Genomic DNA, 20,291 nt, shown 5'->3' with positions numbered 1-20,291 from the left:
CCAACCTCAGTCTCCCAAAATGCTGGGATTACAGGTGTGAGACACATCATGCACGGTCTCAGAATCTTATTTTTTAAAGTGAAAAAAGCAAGTGGTCATATCTATGAAAAAAATGATGTTAAAAAGGCACATACACATAACCAAATTCTGCTGCCCTCACTTTAATGTGAGAATTGTTTTTATGCTACATGTTCTGTTGTATGCTGCTGCCAGTGATAATTACCCTTGTGAAATAGAAATTCATGAAAATTCAGAGAGGTTGATGTGAAGGACTAAAAAGGTAGAAGTGTGTATATTATGGCACATATGTTATAGGGGTAAGCTTTTGTATAGGCTTTGAATTTCTAGCTCTCTTTTGAATATTCACTGGTTCATGAGAAGTGGTTTGGGAAACCTTTGAAAGGTTTATTTGACCACAAAAGGGAATAGACTTTCTGGAATCTGGAGGGATTTGTACTCGAAGACACTCTAGTCAGCGAGGAGTCATGTGGAGCATTCTGCAGACAGAATTGCTTCAAGTTTGAAGGTGCCTGGGTACTTTGATACAGCTGAGCCCAGCCTCCAGCCAGAGTTGTCGATGCACTTTCTTCATAGCAGCAACGCTGGCAGAACCAGACATGGCACAGGGGAGAGCCGAGCCAATCTGTGGGGCGGTGGGTTGTGGGTCGGTGGGAGCAGACAGCGGGGCAGTGTGTGGCCTTGATGTGATAATTTTTAAAAACATTCAGACTTTAGAATCATTTAGATCAAGGCTCTAGAATCATTTTCAACACAGTACTCCAGGAGCCACTAACAATTGACTGGAGTTTGCATTTGAGCTCAAAAATCATTTGTCATTGCGGATTGAGATGAAGAACATAGCACTTTTGTTGACAATTTTGGAGGATATATATGATTTTATTTAGACATGGAATGATTTCATATTTTTGCTTAGCACAATTGTAAATTTATAAACATTCCCAGTTTACAAATATCCCACTTGTAGGTTGTTTAAAACTCATAACCTACCAGCCAGGCATGGTAGCTCATGCCTGTAATCCCAGCACTTTGGGAGGCCAAGGCAGGCAAATCATGAGGTCAGGAGTTTAAGACCAGCCTGGCCAACATGGTGAAACCCTGTCTCTACTAAAAGTACAAAAAATTAGCTGGGTGTAATGGTGGGTGCCTGTAATTCCAGCTACTCAGGAGGCTGAGGCAGGAGAATCGCTTGTACCTGGGAAGCGGAGGTTTGCAGTGAGATGAGATGGAGCCACTGCACTTCAGCCCAGGTGACAGAGTGAAACTCTGTCTCAAAAACAAAAACAAAAACAAACAAACAAAAATAACTCAACCTATTAAAACAGCAGTGGGAGTGAGAGAACAAAGAAAGGAGACAGAGTATGTTTATTTGTTTCTAGCAGCACAGCAAAATACTTCATAACCAAATCTCACAGTCTGATGTTTCTGGCTTCAGCTTGCTTCATCACCATGTATTAAAGCTGTTTGACTTCTTTTTTTTTTTTAATTTGATTCCTTAATTTGTAAAATGGGGTTCTTTTCAAAATTAAATATGAGCTTAGGCAAAACACTCTTCTTAGTACATAGTGCATACTAAGACCTCCATAAGAGTTAGCTTTGATTAACAGAGATATTTCTGTTCCTGGTGAAATGAAGAAAATCCTAGCCAATTCTCAACTTTTTTTTTTTTTTTAAATAGGATCCTTGGCAACTTATATTTTTCTAATTAGACACCACCTGGATATCAGTGTGTACCATTGCAACGCAGGTGGTGGAAAAGGAAGTTTACTAAGAAATAGGAACCATTGGCCCTTGGCCCAGTTGGTTTTCAACAAATTGTTGAGCAAGTTATTTACCTTTTCTAGGTTCTTAGTTGCTCACATGTAAAATTGTGATTCTACGATGTTGTGATATCAGATGGTATTAGAGGGATTTGCAAATTGGGATATTAGTGAAGTAAGTCCCTTCTCCTTACTGTTAATGCTTTCCTTTGATTCCCTCTCCTCTTCCTTTCTAGGCACAGAGACACCCACCCAAGTCATTTCAGATTCAAGTCTAGTCTTTATTAAATTAAAATGTGTATGTGAACACAAGAGAAATGAAAACATATGTCCACACAAGGACTTGTACACATATGTTCATAGTAGCACTTTGAGTAATAACTATAGGATAGAAATGACCCAAATGTCCATCAACTGATGAATGAATAAATAAAATGTGGTATATCCATGCAATGTAATATTCATCGTCCATAGAAGGGAATAAAGTAATGATATATGATACAACATGGATGAACCTTGAAAACATTGTGAAAAGTGATATTAGACAGACACAAAAGAACAAATATTGTGATTCTATTTATGAAAAATATCTAGAATAGACAAATCCATGGAGACAGAAACTAGATTAGTGGTTGTCAGGAACTGGGGAGGGGGAGGTGGAGAGTTACCGTGAATGGATATGAGGTTTCTTTTGAGGGTGATTAAATGTTCCAAAATTGATTGTGATGACAGTTGTACAACTCTGTGAATATACTAAATACCTTTAAATTGTACATTTTAAAAAGATGAATTATACAATATGTGTATTATAGCACAATAAAGCTATTATTTCAAAAACAAATTCTTTTTGAAAGATGCAGAAGACAAAATGGTGACTCATTTGGCTTCTAGTTGAGAATCTAAAGAACCTCCTGTGATACAAAACTCTGAAAGGGTCTGTAAGTCAACACTGAGTCAGGAGCTATGTCTTTGGAGTCTTCTATTAAGAACAAAATAAATAATTTCTTAGGAAATAAAGACAAAGCAAAGAGAGTATCTGAATTTTGTAAGAGGATACGAGGCAAATCAAAACTTTCAAAGTAAAAATGAAGGTGAATAGCCAAGCAAATTCAGATCATGTGTTCTCAGATTTTCCCTAGAGATAAATGAAAACAAATCATCTTTGAGGATTCTAAGCCCTTACATTTGCTCCTCACTAAATTTATTTATTTATTTGTTTATTATTTAGTTAGTTAGTTATCTCGCTCTGTTGCCCAGGCTGGATTGTAGTGGCATAATCTCACCTCACTGCAACTTCTATCTCTCAGGCTCAAGCTATCCTCCCACCTCAGCCTCCCGAGTGGCTGGGATTACAGGCAAGTGACACCACGTCTGGCGAATTTTTGTATTTTTAGTAGAGATGGAGTTTCACCATGTTGACCAGGCTGGTCTCGAACTCCTGACCTCAAGCAATCTGCTCACCTTGGCCTCCCAAAGTGCTGAGATTACAGGTGTGAATCACCATGCCCAGTACTCACCAAATTTAAAATTTCAAAATACCTTATTGTCTATTTCTAAAGACAAAATTTTCTACTAATAAAACCAACCCAAGTAATATGTAAATTTATAATGTAACAGCCATCTTTTCTCTCTCTTGAAGACACACAAACATCAAATGCAAGCACCTCAGATTTCTGTTTTAGATTTTTTTTTTGAGACAAGCTTTTACTTTGTTACCCAAGCTAGAGTGCAGTGGCACAGTCATGGCTCACTGCAGCCTTGAGCTCCCAAGCTTAAGCAATCCTCTCACCTCAGCCTCCTGAGTAGCTGGGATTACTTACAGGCAAGTGACACCATGTCTGGCTAATTTTTAAATTTTTTTTTTTTTTTTTTTTTTGGTAGAGATGGGGTTTTACTATGTTGCCCAGGCTGGTCTTAAACTCCTGTACTCAAAGAATCCTCCCACCTTGGCCTCCCAATGTGTTGAGATTACAGGCTTGAGCCACCATGCCTGGCCGGAATTTATTTTTGTTTGGAAACCTACCATAGATTTTAAAATCACTTTAACATGATTTTACATACATGGGTGTAGGAGGCAGTTAAGAATCATCTATCTACTCATTAATGTTAAGTTCCTAAGATGCTTCTGCAATTCTTATCACTAGCTTGTTCTAATTATTAGGCACAGTCCTTGCCTGCTGTGGCCAAGAAAAACAACCACAGAACTTCCTCAGAAATTAAGAAATCTTGCCCAGTCAGCAGGTAAAGGCAAACACTGAGAAATAGGGAGTGAACAGATTACCTTTACTGTCACTCTTCTCAAGAAAACTGGAGATGGAGGTGGGGTGGGGAGGAGTCTCAAGCCCACGCCCGCTCTGAAGCACTGTCCACTCCCGATGACCAAGGAAACTTGGACCTCGTCCTTCCACCTCTGCTGGCCACACGTGAGAAATCTCTCATCCTTAGGAATCACCACTTGGGTCTCTGCCTCTTTGTTTATCTCAAGGAAGAGATATGTTGGACTTGTAGCCCACAGAGCCCTGGAGATAATATTCTCTTCCCAGAATAAGAGAAAGGAGAGCAGGCAGGGCTCCAAGCTCAGGGTGTGTGTGTGTGTGTGTGTGTGCGCGCGCGCGCGCGTGTGTGTGTATGTAAGGAGACTGGAATCATGGAATGAATTGGAATGAGATTGCAGCTATGTATATTTAAGAAACAATTTTAATAGAAACTAAAGTATTTCAGCAGTTAAAGTGAAGGAAGAAGTTCAGACATGGAGATGGGAATGACTGGATTGTCCATGGGGATTGTTTGCAGAATACGTCACCCAGGTAAAGTCTCCTGTTAGAATAAGCTGTTTTGGGCACCTTTTTCCTACAGTTTCAAGTGACACCCAAGTGCTGCCGAGAGTGCAGACTTTACTAAAGGCCTTTCTAAAGGCAGAGAAGAGGAAGCTGCCTGGGCAAGTGAGAGACAGTGGGAGCAAAGGAAGTGAGACTTCTGACAGAAGAAAAAGCAAGCATTGTTATGGCAAATACACAAAACATGACATTTAGTATTTTAACTATTTTGAAGTACACAATTCAGTGACATTGAGTAGATTCACAATGCTGTACAATCCCAATATCAAATTTCAGAAAATTTGTCATCACCTCAAAAGGAAGCCCTGGACTTAGTAAGTCACGCCCCCTGGCCATTTCTCAAGTCCCTGGTAACTGCCAATCCGCTTGCTGTCTCCAGGGACGCTTTTAAACAAATGTCCATAGAAGCACTATTTACAATAGCCAAAAGGTTGAAGCAACTCAGATGTTCATCAATAAATGGATGGATAGACCAAATATGATCTGTCAATGCAAGGGAATAGCACTCAGCCACAAAAAGAATACAGTACTACTGCCAATGGGTATAAGGTTTCTTTTGGGGGCGAGTAAAATGTTCTACAATTGATTGTGGTCATGGTTGTACAACTTTGTGAATCTACTTGAAACCTTTTCACTTTAAATGGTTGAATTGTATGGAACATGAATTATATCTCAACAAAACAGCTTAAAAAGAAACTAAAAGAATGAAGTAAATTGACACACGCTACAACACGGATGAACCTCCGAAACACTGAGCTGCTCCATTTCTGTTCTTAGAGAGTGAAGGGATGGGCAGGGGAGTGGTGGGATATCACACAAGGACCCACAGGTTTGGGACCTGGGAAGGGTTTCTTCTCAATGGGGCAATCTATTTAGCACCATTCAGGCTGTCAGAATATTCCACCCAAGGAACGCAGAGGAGCCACCAAACTTCATAGGTTTATTTTAAGAATTTTTTTTCCAAGTGCTTTAAAATTTCCTAAGAGCAGGTAATAATTTAGGGGTTAGAGGAAGTTGGGAAAAATAAAACATGAAGAGTAGTCATCTCTTCCTTCTTTGACTTTTATGACTCATCTTTTCTTGCCACCTCTCTCCTCTCCTCCTTTCCTGTTCTCCCTTCTACTCCCTCCTGTACACCGACCCGGCCAGCCGTCTCCTTTCTTTGGACTTGCTCTGTGATGTCTTCCTTTGCCTGTGTTCAAGTATATACCTTGTATACCGAGCCCCAGCCCAGTGTCTGGTACAGAGTAGGTACTTAATACACGGCAGTCAGAATGAAGGAAAGAATTATGAGTGAACAGATAAATCAAGTATGCTGCTTCTGGAATTCAATAAACAGATACTTAGTCAGGTCTCATCTCTCAAACTGCACTTTCTCAAAACTCCAGATTCCTTCTCTGGAACAACTCTCTGTGTCTACTCTCCTGAAGCTCTCCAAACTTTTATGTCAGTGCTCATTTTACTCTCTTATATTTTGTAAAAACCTTATCCTCATTCATCTTCATGTTTCCTATAGCCTTCGGTAGAGTGATCTGCACAAAGATATACTCCTTAACCTCATTTTACCAAATTACCTTGAGAATCTACAAAGTAAAATAAAAATCTACATAGTCTCCTCTTTCAGGTCTTTAAAATCCCTTTGTGGAACTTCCTGAGATATTTTCAGGCAAATTATCCCTGTCCTGTATCCTCCTGACACCTTTGCTATTCTTTCCCTCAAGCAGCTGGGGGATTTAATTTTTAATTTAATTACAATTTAATGTAATTTAATGTTCCCACTGAGGTATAGTGAGCTCCTTTAAGGCAAGGATGCCTTGATATCTATTTATTGATTGAATAAATAAATGAATGAATTGTGGTAATGCTAATTTTGCTTTAATGAAGACAGGATAGGCTCCATCAAATGATGAAAGAATTTGATGGAAATAAGCTTTGAAGAAATACCATTCACCTCATTTGGGAAACAGAATTATAAAATGTAGTTTAGTTTAGTAATTCTATTTTCATAAAAGTCGTTTCAATTTTCCTTTACTTTTATTGCAATTATGTGTACACATAGTTTAAAGAGCCAGATAGTTCTACAAGTTATGTTATGAAATATACCAGTCCTCTCTGCCCTGCCCCACCCTGATTTCTCTTCTTGGCAGGAAACACTTTCAATTACTGTAGCTGATTTTAAAATTTGCCTCCATATCTCTAAATTCCATGATTTTCTTGTTGTTTCTGACTTTGAGCTGAGGTATTATGCCTGCCTCTATAGATGTGAGAGACCGAATTCTATTTCCTCTTGCTGTCACCATATAAGTGCACTTTTTCCTCTTCATCTTGGCAACATTGTCCTATGATTTTGATTGCATCAGCATTCAGTGTTTATATTATCATAACACGACAATTGTAAATGCTATTCAAAGCTAAGCCATTGTATTAAGTAATTCTTTCTTTTCCCAATCTGTATGTTTTGTTTTCTCTGAAGAAAACAATTGCCTTGTTTTTGTCCTTATCAATAATTCAGCTTCAAGGCCAGTCTAAATTTCATGCTACGGGGAAATTAGTAACCTGAACATCTAGAGGAGTCAGTGGCACAAGGAACAGCAAGAGGCAAGAACCACAGTCTGAAGACCTTCAGATGGATCAGCTCTTCTCCCATTTGCATCTTCTTGAAAAAATACCCATCACAGCCCTCGGAGGTAGGCCCATCTGGCCTGCTTGGCTTGTGTGCCAGGTTACAGCTGCCATCCTGGGTCTTCCTTCTTCATCATTCTTGCCTCATCTCTTCAGTGTGCCATCTCCTGTTTCCTGTATTTTATTCTTCCTTTTTCCTGTGTTACTCCCTCATTTTTGTGGTACGTATCCTTCAGTAGTTTCCATAGAAAGGGTGTAAGCAAGGGAAAATGTTGATGTTGTTTGTCTGGAAATGTCTGCCTTGGCCTTCTGACTTGACCTGTAGTAGTACTGGGGATGAAATTCTAGATATGAAACATGTTCCCATCTGAAGTTTGAAGGAATTGCTTCACTGTAATCCTGCCTCAAGTGTAGCTGTTAGGAAGCCTAAAGTAATTCAGGTTTATGGTTCATTACATGTGATCTGTTTTTCTCTCAAAAAGTTCTTATTACTCAGTGATCGGCAGGAATCTGAGGATTTTCGTTTTTCTCAGTCTGAAATCTGAAATTTTGTAATATCTATTTCATCCACTGTGTGGGGCATTTAGTGGATTCTGTACTTTGAAGTCATGTGCTTCAGTTTTCTGAAATTCTCAAGTATGTTTTCGAATGTTAGAATATGTTTGTTTCCTCCTCCCTGTTTCTTGGCTATTCTTTTGGGACCTCTCAGACTAGTCTTCTGTTTCTTGTATTTTTACTCTTATTTTCCATGTCCTTCATTTTTGCTTTACTTTCTGTGAGACCTCTCTTCCTTCTCTTCTATGGAATATGTATAATTTCTGCAGTTTTAATTTCCAAGAGCTTAAGACCTGTGCTTTTTGTTTTCAGAATCCCTTTTTAAAGAGCATTCCATTTTCTTTCCATGGCTACAATGTTTTCTCTAATTTATTTGAGGATATCATTGATAGTTTCTGCTTTTTAATAACATTTTTTCCCTATATTGTGTCTGCTTCCATGGAGTCATTCTCTTGTTACTTTGGGTCTTGTCTTATCTATCAAGTTAACTGTGTTCCTCAGATGCCTGATGATCCTCCTTGCTGTTTTGTATGGAAGGATGGGGTGACAGAAGCTCTGGGTCCAGAGGGGTTTGTCAAATGTGGTGCTTACTCTTGGTGACCTGGCAGGACCATTTCCTTGGGTGGGTAGCTTCCAAGTGAGTATTTCCAAGTCTTCAGTTTTGTGCTAGTTGAAATCCAAGAGATGACTTCCCGTCTCCTGCTGTGTTTTGGAATCTGAGGCGGTAAGAGGATGGAAGGCCTCATCCCCCGCCCATCTGAGCCTGCAATCCCCTAGTTGCTTGGTCCCAGTGGCCCCTGAAGAGGCCACAGCTCCAGCCTCCTGTCAAAGTGGGCTGAGGTGGTGGCACAGTGTGGAAGAGTGGATTAGGGGATGAACTCCCTGGGGTTTTAACGGTCCTTCCTTATGTCAGGGCCGCCCTAACCATCTGACTTCCAGAAGTCCCCAGTGTCACCAGTTTGTCACCAGTTTCCAAGCCTTGGGGGAATTCTCTGGTGTAAACTATATTTCTCTCTGATAAATCCTCATCTGTCTGCTTTCTAGCTTCTAAATTTTTTTTTCTTGCTTTCTTTCCAGTTCTTTACGGTTTCGTTGGTTTGTGCGTTAAAGAAAATCCTTTTATTCTTATTTCAGTGAAGTTTCAGGAGGGATCAGAGTAGATACAGGTGTTCAACTCACCATCTTTTTCATGATATAATTGTTGTATATTCCATAAGACACTTAATACAATTCTATGACAAAGGTCGGAACAAATATGTATGGATTTAAGTTTGAGAAAGAATTGAGGTAGATGTAACAAAAACATAAACTTGAAAGGAATACTAATGTGGAAAGAAAAAGCACAATAGTAAAAATATGTGAAAAGCACATTGAAATTAATAATACTAGTTTACATTTACTTAATGCTTATTATGTACCATATATTCTTTCAAACGTTCTACACTTATTAACTTATGTTATACATATCACTGTATTGACGTACGGTTATATGTGAAAAAGTGTACACATTTACTGTATACAACTTGATGAGTTTGAGGATAAGTATACACCCATGAAACCATCATCACTATCGAGGTCATAAACATACTGTTTTTGTTTTTTGAGATGGAGCTTTGCTCTTTCACCCTGGCTGTAGTGAAATGGTGCGATTTCGGCTCACTGCAACCTCCACCTCCCAGACTCAAGCGATTCTCTTGACTCAGCCTCCCGAGTAGCTGGGATTATAGGCACCGACCACCATGCCCGGCTAATTTTTGTCTTTTTAGTAAAGACAGGATTTCACCATGTTGGCCAGGCTGGTCTCGAACTCATGACCTCAAGTGATCCACCCGCCTTGGTCTCCCAAAGTGCTAGGATTACAGGCGTGAGCCACCGTGACTGCCGGCCATAAACACATTAATTGCCTCCCAAAGTTTCCTCTTGCCACCTTTGTTATTGTTACTGCTTTCTTCTTTGATGAGAACACTTAACGTATACTCTCAACAAACTTTAATTGTACAATTCAGTATTGTTAGCTATAAATAACATGCAAGAACTTATCTTGCATAAATAAAAATTTGTGCCCTTTGACAACCATCTCCCGTTTCCCCTCATCTCAGTTCCTGGTAACCACCATTCTACTCTCTGCTTCTACAAATTTGACTATTTTGATCCACATATAAATGAGATCATACATATAGTATCTGTCTTTATATTTCAGTTAGCATGACGTCCTCCAGGTCCATCCATGCTGTTGCAAATGGCAAGATTTCCTCCTCTTCTCTTCTCTCCTCTCCTTTTCTTTTTTTTCATTTCCTTTTTTTTTTTCCTTTCTTGAGATGGAGTTTCGCTCTTGTTGCCCAGGCTGCAGTGCAATGGTGTAATCTTGGCTCACTGCAAACTCTGCCTCCCGGGTGCAATTGATTCTCCTGCCTCAGCCTCCCAAGTAGCTGGGATTACATGAGTGCACCATGTCCAGCTAATTTTTTTTTTGTAGTTTTAATAGAGACAAGGTTTCACCATGTTGGCCAGGCTGGTCTCGAACTCCTGACCTCAGGTGATTCACCCACCTCAGCCTCCCAAAGTGCTAGGATAACAGGTGTGAGCCACTGCACCCGTCCAACGTCCTTCTTTTTAATAAGCTGAATAATATTCCATCGTATGTGTATACCACATTTTCTTTCTTTATCCATTTGTCCATCAGTGGAAATTTAGGCTGTTTGCATATCCTGTCTATGCTGCAAAACACATAGGCATGCAGGTATCTCTTCAAGATCCTGATTTAAGTTCCTCTGGATAAATACCCAGAAGTGGGGTTGCTGGATCATATGGTAGTTCTGTTTTTAATATTTTGAGAAACTTCTTTAATGTTTTTTTCCTAATGGCTGTACCAATTTACATTTCCACTAGCAGTGTATCAGGGTTTCCTTTTTTCCATATCGTCATTAAAGCTTATTATCTTTTGTCTGGTCAATAATAGCCATCCTCATAGGTGTGAGATGATATATCATTATGGTTTTGTAGGTTTGCATTTTCCCGATGATTAGTGATACTGAGTACCTTTTCATATACCTGTTGCTCATTTGTATGTCTCCTTTTGAGAAATGTCTTTTTAGGTCCTTTGGCCATTTTTTAATCAGGTTATCTGTTTTCTTACTGTTGAGTTGCTTGAGGTCTATATATTTTGAATATTAACCCTTTATTAGATGTATCGTTTGCAAATAATTTCTTCAATTCTGTTGTTTTATCTTTTCTTTTTTTTTAAAGACAGAGTCTCACTATTGTTGTCCAGGCTGGAGTAGAGTGCTGTGATCACAGCTCACTGTACTCCTGACTTCCTGGGTGATAAGATTTGGCTCTGTGTCCCCATCCAGATCTCATCTCGAATTGTAATCCCCATAATCCCAACATGTCAAGGAAGGAAACTGGTGGGAGGTGATTGAATCATGGGGATGGTTTCTTCCATGCTCTATGCATGATATTGAGTGAGTTCTCACGATATCTGGTTGATTGATAAGTATGGGAGTCTTTCCCATTCATGCACTTTTTCTATCCTTTTGTTGCCTTTTGAAGAAGGTGCTTACTTTCCCTTCACTTTCTGCCATGATTGCAAGTTTTCTGAGGCCTCCTGCCATGTGGAAATGTGAGTTAACTAAACCTCTTTACTTTATAAATTACTCCGTCTTGGGTATTACTTTATAGGAGTGTGAAAATGGACTAATACACCAGGTTCAGGTGATTCTCCCACCTCAGCCTCCCAAGTAGCTGAGACTACAGGCACTCACCTGACTACAGGCATGCACCACGCCTGACTAATTTTATGTATTTTTAGTAGAGACAGGGTTTTGCCATGTTGCCCAGTCTGGAGTCTTTTCATTTTGTTGGTTGTTTCCTTTGCTATTCAGAAGCTCTCTGGTTTGATGTGATCCTGTTTGTTTATTCTGCATTTCTAGCTTGTGCTTTTGGTGCCTTATCTGAAAATTCATTGCTAAGATGACTCAAGGAACTTTTCCCCTGTTTTTTCTTCTACAAGTTTTATTTTTTTCATATCTTACATTGAAGTCTTTAATCAATTTTGAGTTGATTTTTTGTGTATGGCATAATATAAGGGACTGGTTTTATTATTTTGCATGTGGATATCTAGTTTTCCCAATACTATTTATTGAAGAGGCTATATTTTCCTCATTTTGTATTCTGGGCATTCTTGTCAAACATTAGTTTACTGTATATGTATGGGTTTATTGTTAGGCTCTCAATTCTGTACCATTGGTCTATGTGTCAGTTTTTAATGCCAATACCATGCTGTTTTTATTACTATAGCCTTGTAATATAATTTGAAGTCAATAAGTGTAATGTCTTCAGCTTTGTTCATTTTGTTCAAGATTGCTTTGGCTATTTGGCTATTTGGGGTGTTTTGTGGTTCCACATGAATTTTAGGAGTTTTTTTATCTGGTTCTGCAAAAAATAACATTGGAATTCTGATAGAGATTTAATTAAATGTGTAGATCTCTTAAGGAAGTATGACTATTTTAACAATATTGATTCTTCCAATTTATGAACATGGCATATCATTTCAATTTTTTTTTGGTCTTCTAAAATTTCTTTTCTTGATGTTTTGTAGTTTTCAGTGTACAGATTCCTCACTTCCTTGATTAGTTTATTCTTAAGTATTTTATTCTTTTTTTTTTTTTTTTTTTTTTTGAGACGGGGTCTCGCTCTTGTTACCCAGGCTGGAGTGCAATGGCGCGATCTCGGCTCACCGCAACCTCCGCCTCCTGGGTTCAGGCAATTCTCCTGCCTCAGCCTCCTGAGTAGCTGGGATTACAGGCACGCGCCACCGTGCCCAGCTAATTTTTTTTGTATTAATAGAGACGGGGTTTCACAATGTTGACCAGGATGGTCTCGATCTCTCGACCTCGTGATCCACCCGCCTCGGCCTCCCAAAGTGCTGGGATTACAGGCTTGAGCCACCGCGCCCGGCCGTATTTTATTCTTTTTAATTTTATTTTATTTTTTGATAGAGTCTTGTGTTGTTGCCCAGGTTGGAGTGCAGTGGTGTGATCTTGGTTCACCACAACCTCCACCTCCTGGGTCCAAGTGATTCTTCTGCCTCAGCCTCCCAAGTAACTGGATTACAGGTGTGCACCACCATGCCTGGCTAATTTTTGTATTTTTAGCAGAGAATACTAAAAATATAAAATACAGATTTCACTGTGTTGGCCGGGCTGGTCTCTAACTCCTGACCTTGTGATCTATCCACCTCGGCTTCCCAAAGTGCTGGGATTACAGATGTGAGCCACCACACCCACCCTATCTTTTTTTTATCCTTGTAATCTTTGCCTTCTGATTTTTTTAAAAAAAATATTTCTCCAATCTGGGGTAAATATAGGAAATTGGCTTGGGTCTCTCTAATATTGGGGTACCAGCAGGGGCTCTTTTTGGTCAACTCAACTTTTGATAGGGTATTAAGGCCTTTGTTTTACATAATAAATTTCCATTTATTTCATTCCATTTCCTAATAATCATCTAAAGATTCCCACCCTACTGGGATGGGTCCTATGACCGCCCCCCTTCTTATTTCTCTGAGTTTCAATCCTATCAACTTTTTTTTTTCCTTTAAGCTCTGGTATACATATGTGGAATGTGCAGGCTTGTTATATAGGTATACATGTTCTATGGTGGTTTGCTATGTCTATCAACCCATCATCTAGGTTTTAAGCCCTGTATGCATTAGGTATCTGTCCCAATGCTTTCCCTCCTTTTACTTCCCAACTCCCGACAGGCCCCAGTGTGTGATATGTGTGATGTTCCCTTTCCTGTGTCCATGTGTTCTCATTGTTCAACTCTTACTTATGAGTGAGAACATGTGGTGTTTGGTTTTCTGTTTGTTTACTAATTTATTTTTTCAGATAGTTTGTTGTTAGTGTATAGAAATGCAACTGATTTGTGTATTGATTTTGTTGATCAATACAAATTATGCTCATTCTACAACTTTATTAAATTTGTTTATTAGATTTGACAGTTGTTTCTTGTGTGTGGAGTCTTTAGGATTTTCTAAATATAAGACCATATCAACTGCAAGCAGAGATAATTTTACTTCTTTCTAATTTTTATGCTCTCTCTCTCTTCTTTCTTTCTTTGCCTAATTGCTCTGACTAGGACTTCCAATACTATATTCAATAGAAGTGGTGAGTGTGAGAATTCTCATCTTGTTCCTATCCTTGAGGAAAAAACTTTCCACTTTCCACCATTGAGTGTAATATTAGCTATGGGCTCATCATATATGTTCTTCAATATGTTGAGGTGCGTTCTTTTTATACCTAATTTGTTGGTTTTTTTTTTCTTCTTAATCATGGAAGAATGTTGCATTTTGTCAAATTCCAAAGCTGGCATAACTTGTTCTAAGATGGTAAAATAGACATCAGATGCTATGAAAAATGGGCTCAAACAGTCTGTGGCAAAATATACGACCATTTAAATATCATAAAGGATGATAAACACAGTGGATGGAGACATATGCTTATATATGTTACAAATATGTTTACATCCATAAATTTGTATTTATACTTAGAAATCATTGGACATCTTTGGAGGGTAGAAGAAATGTTATTCATTATTTTGAAAAGAGGTAAGCAAAGGGAAACATTTAAGCATTTGTTCTCTCTTTCCTGTACAAACTCCTCCTCAGAGCAAGAAAGTTGTTGATGAAAGGCCTTTTCTTTTTATAAAAGTATTCCCGGTAATAAGAAGAAGTTTTATCATTAGACCATTACAATTTTGCAACCACTAATGAATTAATATAACTAGGCAATGATCATCAATGGTTGCTAATATCACCAAAAAAAGAGACTAACAGATGTGTGCATTCGGGAGAAATATACAAATCCATCTGCAAGTTATTCCTGACCAAAAAAATCCACACTGTGAGAAATTCTGTAGGACTATAAGACTTAATTTATGAAAAACCTGGACATTTGAATACTGTCTGGCTATTAATTTTCAGATTGTTAAAAAGCATTATGGTTGTACTAAAAATACTCATCATTTATATTAATTAGTTTTTTTACACCCATATTTATGACTGAGGTGGCATGATGTCTAAATTTGTGTCAAATAATGAGTAGGGAGGGTAAGATGCAAGAATGTATTGTCTTTTAGTTGATTTTTGTTTAAGCTGATTGATAAGTACATGGGGGTTAATTATACAAGTCTCTCTACTTTTGTATATGTTTGAAATTTTCTGTAATAAAAAGTTAAAAAATTCATCATACAAATCTTACATGAATTTCTATGACATATTTTCAAAATGATTAACACAATTTGCAGAAAACCCTTATGATATGATTATTTTTCACTTAAAGCATTACCTCCAAATCTCTCTATATGGCCATAGAGAATATATAAACATGGCAGCATAAAAGGGCATATAAGAGGGTGTCAACACTGGTTAACTCAGTGGGGTGAGATAGTGGTAGATGGATGGAGTAAGGCGAAGAGTATACAAAAAATTATTTTTGTTACCTCTACTTTTTATATTATACTATTTAATTGCAACAAACCTAATACTGATATCATCTGAGAAAGATCAAATAAAGAAATTTTTTGAGAATAAAAAGTATGTATGTATAATGCATGCAGCTGTTTTTATTTTTTAATTAAAATTTATGTTATATATTGAAAGATTTATTGTTTTTTTGAATTAAAAACACCCTTAATTTCTTTTGAACGTGACTTCCCAAAACAATGAAATATAAGCAAACTAAATTGTCACAGTGAACTTCAAAGAAAGACACAACGATATATATATAATGAAGCTACATCACAGAAGAAGAAGACAAAGAAAAATCAAACAAAAAGTTCCAAGTAACGGTCAACAACAAATTTAGCAATATGCACTCAGTGTCACTAATTCTGAAATCTCTCATCTTTGAAAAGTTACTTTAATGAATATAAAATTGATCATTTTCTCTTGTTGATCCACTCAGTTGATGAAACTCTGATTAGGAAATTTTCTCTTTTTTTCCTTTTCTTTTATTACCAAACAGCCTAAAAAATAATGAGAGAGCAGCATGACCTGAAGGCTGGGGATGTCCCATCACCCTGAAATTATTTCTATTTCATTCAAAAGCCCTCTCCTTACAAAAGAATAGAAGGATCTAAATTTCTGTCTTAGCACTAAATGCATCTCAGTGCTGTGAAAACATTTCATTTTCTGGTGATTTCAAGGTCTGTATATCCCCTGCTGTTTGTAGTCTTTATTAAAAAAAAAAAAAAAAAAGAAAGGAAAAAAGAACAGAAGAAAGGAAAGAAAGGAAGAAACTGCATGACAAGAACATGAAACTGCAAGGGTGGTTCATTTGCATTTTGAAGCCTTTCTTCACTACTACAGGGATACTTATGTCAATGTCTTAATAGAGGAAGTAAAGCAGTTTATACGCCTCAGAGCACGGGTGCTCAAACCAGAAAATCAGTGTGAAGGGGAGAAGGCCAGCTCTGCCTTGAACCAATGGAAACCATATAGTCACGGGCCTCTTCTGGTGATGACCAGATGGCACAATTTGCAGAGGGCAGGTTTAATGTTGTCACCATTAAGACTGGAAGGAAAACATCTTTGAAGAAACATTTGTTTTGCACTCCCTACCCCCAATCTTGAATTCATCTCGTACATATGTTGGAAATAATCCTACTCCAACACAATTATATTCTATTTTTATATTGTTGGAATAATCTTACACTGTAAATTGAAAAGACGTTTCTGTAACCTAGAGTCATTTTGCTGTAATGAGTGCTGCTATATCAGGCATAATATTTTAATTTTGACTATCATGAATTATTGCTATGTATAAATCAATCATACAACATGACATATCAACAACGTTGTCCTTTTGCATTTTGATAAACATAAAAGCAAATGGAAAATTGAGAGCCATTAGTTTGTCGGAGTTTTAAAATATTCTATGAGTAATATTAATATTTATATCATTCATTATTTTCATTACCCCATTTTTTTCCTTATGATTTTTAGGCTTAGAGGTTCTTGGTCGTACCTTGCCAAAATGAAACAATTGTGAAAAGAAAATGGAGACACTTCTTTAGGTATTTTAAAGTGTACATTTCCTATAAAGGTGTTTTTTTTCCTTCTTTTTTCTTTTTTTTTTTTTGCTAAATCTGCCTAAATGAAACAGTTCAGAAGTTCAGAAGGTTAGGGATAGCTCACTCAGGTTAACACCTTGTGGGACTTAACTACAGGACTCACCTACAGGACTCACTAGTTAATGACAGTCTCCTAAAGGATAGCAACCTACATATCCTTGGATTAACAAATGATCTTCAACGGTCAAGTTCAAATACAATTTTAAAATCTATTTTGTATCACTTCTTGGTCTTTTGGCTAGGATCGGAGATGTAAAATCTATTTTGTATATTAATGAAAGTCTACAAAGATCCATTAGCTAGAATTCTTTCATTTGCAAGTGACAGAAACAAAATCAAATGGACATTAATGGGAAAAGGACTTTTCTTGGCTTCTCATAACTAAGAAGTTTAGAGGTTCAACCGACTTTATGTGTGGCTGAATGTAGAGACTAGACTGCTTCTTTCAAGTTTCTCTTTCCTTATTATTTTTTTTTAAGAGATGGGGTCTTGCTCTGTCACCTTGGCTGGAGTGCAGTGTGGTACAATCACAGCTCACTGCAACCTTGACCTCCCTGGGCTCAAGTGATACTCCTGCCTCAGCCTCCTGAGTAGCTGTGACTACAAGAGCAATGCACCACACCTGCCTCCTCTATCTTTTTGATATGTGTATTGGTTTTAATGTCAGATAGACTTTCCTCAGTCATAGTAGAAAAATGCTATCATCAACTTTGGATTAATGTCTTTCAACTTTGGATTCATGTCTTACAACATTAGCAATTTCAGAAGAAAGTCTCTCTGACAATATTTTCAGCAATTTATTTTGATTACCATAGTGTGGTACATATATCCATCCCTGAATCCATCACCATGTCTAAAAGAATGGAATATCTTAATTGACCACGTCTGGGATATATACTTACCTCTGAAGCTAGGACGTAGGCTTGGCTTCATTTGAACCATAAAGACCAGAGTAGAAGAAAGACTGCATCAATGAGTTTGATGGTCAATACATATTTATTATTGATCATGATTACTAGTTTAAAAAGCAAAATAAGAGTGTACTAGGATCCAGAAGACCAGAGTCTTTGTTTATTAGCTGACAGCCTTTAGGTAAATAACTTTGCAAACCTAAGTTTTGTAATATGTGAAACGAACCTCATCTCTATTTCATTGTTTGAATTACAATTCAAATGGGGGTAACTCCCCAACTAACTCACCAGATCAGATCTCCCTCTGACCTAAGATATTCTGGAATATCCTCTTTGGAGAATATTCTCTGGATCTCTGAATCTCCTCTGGATCTCTGAATCTCCAGGTCTACCTTCCTCCTTCTCTACCCTGCTACAGGTCCTAGACTGCATTTATGGACATATCAACAGGCTCCCTTGCCCTCTGGCTTTCATTGTGTTTAGTAAATGAAAACCAATGGCAAGGGATTACATGGGAAGAGAGAGAGTTGAGCGTATTCATTCCTTGGCTTCCTTTCTCTGGGCCAAAGAGTTGCTGTTGGTGGTGTTCCTGTACTGATGACCATAGCTCCTGCCTGTAGCTAATCTGAAGTTCTTACTTGGTTGGCAACTGCTCCTTTGCCTTATTCCTTCAAGCCTGAGTGTGGTAAAGGCTCCCTTCTGATTGCTAGACGTGGGGTGCTTCACCAGCTCTTGTTGGTTTCCTCAATGTTGCTAACAATTTTGCATTAATTTCTCAATTAAAATCTAGTCAAACACCTTTTTTTTCAGTACACCGTATATTTTGTGATGAGATGCTGTCTGGTACAGTTCTAGACAAATTTCTGGCTGCAAATAAATTTTGCCAGGATATACCTGGATGTCAAAGGCATGCCAACTTCAGTGTTTGAAAAATGGAATTTATCATCTCAGTTCAACTCTGGGGTATCTCTTCTTTCTTAGACGCAGTACCATTCATCAATCATTCAAGCTTAAAACCTTGATAACATCTTCAACTGTTTGTTCAATTGTCTATCAAATATTGTCAGTTTCCTATCTTAGTTATTTTTAAAATGTGCTCCCCTCACTATGTCCCATGTCTAAATGGCCCCCCTGCTGCTTTATTTTTGACTGCCTTATTTTCCATGCTACCACAATATAACCATGTCCCTTTTCCTCTATAACATGTTTCAGTGACTGTAAGTCACTTACAGAGTAAGTCTGTGATCTGTCTTAATGCTATCAACATCTTTCATGATAGGGATTATTCTAGCCTTTTAGACTGTACAACTATGAACATCCCATTCTCTTTCATGTTCTGATGTCATAGCATATACTCTTCCTTGCCGAAATGCTGTTTTCCTTTCTCTATTTAAGGTATGCTGACTTGCTCTTTAAATCTTACTTTATATTTTACCTTATCTGTGAAGAATTACCAGTGTCCCATTGGTAATTTGTTTTCCACTCCAAAAATACTTTGTATACATATTTTTAGAGCACTAGGTACTTGTGATATAGTGCTTAGTTATTAATGTCTGTCCTTCAACTTGATTGCAGATCTGATGAGGGCAAGAACTATGTCTTGTCTGTTATCGTAGTACTGATATCTAACACAAAGCCTGGTCATAAGAGTTTCTTAAAAAAATCAAGCACATTTAAGAGAATGGGAAGACCAGTCACAGATTGAGGGAAAATACTGGCAACACATATCTGATAAAGAACTTGTATTCGAAATATACAAAGAATGATTTAAACTCATCAATAAGAAAATGAAAAAGTCAATGAAGAAATTGGCAAAGATTTGAACAGACACCTACCAAAGAAGATATGTCAAATAAGCATATAAAAAGTTGCTGAACATCGTATGTCATCAGGAAAATGCAAGTTAAGACAAGAATGAGATATCATTACACACCTATTAGAATGGCTAACATGCAAAGCACTGACAACAACAAATGCTGGTGACCATATGGAACAACAGGAACTCTCATTCATTGTTTGTTCAACCTTTGGAAGACAGTTTGCTAGTTTAATTTTTTATTTTTAGATATATATTTTATTGCATTTTAGGTTCTGGGGTACATGCAAAGAACATGCAGGATTGTTGCATAGGTACATACATGACAATGTTGTTTGCTGCCTCCATCCCCATCACCTGTATCTGGCATTTCTCCCCATGTTATTCCTCCCCAACTCCCTACCTATCCTCCACTGTCCCTCCCCTAGTCCCTCATCACAGACCTCAGTGTGTGATGCTCCCCTCCCTGTGTCCATATCTTCTCATTGTTCAATACCCTCCTATGAGTGAGAACATGCGATGCTTGATTTTCTGTTCTTGTGTCAGTTTGCTGAGAATGATGGTTTCCAGGTTCATCCATGTCCCTACAAAGGACATGAACTCATTGTTTTTTATGGCTGCATAGTATTCCATGGTGTAT

At 37.8% G+C, this 20,291-nt stretch overlaps 1 pseudogene; it reads right to left on the bottom strand.

Moving 5' to 3' along the window:
• Positions 1-371: 371 nt before the first annotated feature.
• Positions 372-619, bottom strand: LOC110568763 (guanine nucleotide-binding protein G(I)/G(S)/G(O) subunit gamma-5-like; annotated as a pseudogene).
• Between the last annotated feature and the right edge of the window lie 19,672 nt (positions 620-20,291).

Source organism: Aotus nancymaae, unplaced genomic scaffold, assembly GCF_030222135.1.
Source record: "Aotus nancymaae isolate 86718 unplaced genomic scaffold, 86718_ANA_hifiasm-v0.15.2.pri h1tg000036l, whole genome shotgun sequence".
Taxonomy (NCBI): Eukaryota; Metazoa; Chordata; class Mammalia; order Primates; family Aotidae; genus Aotus; species Aotus nancymaae.
The sequence above is the reverse complement of the archived record's forward strand: the minus strand, read 5'-3'. Positions and strand labels throughout refer to the sequence as shown.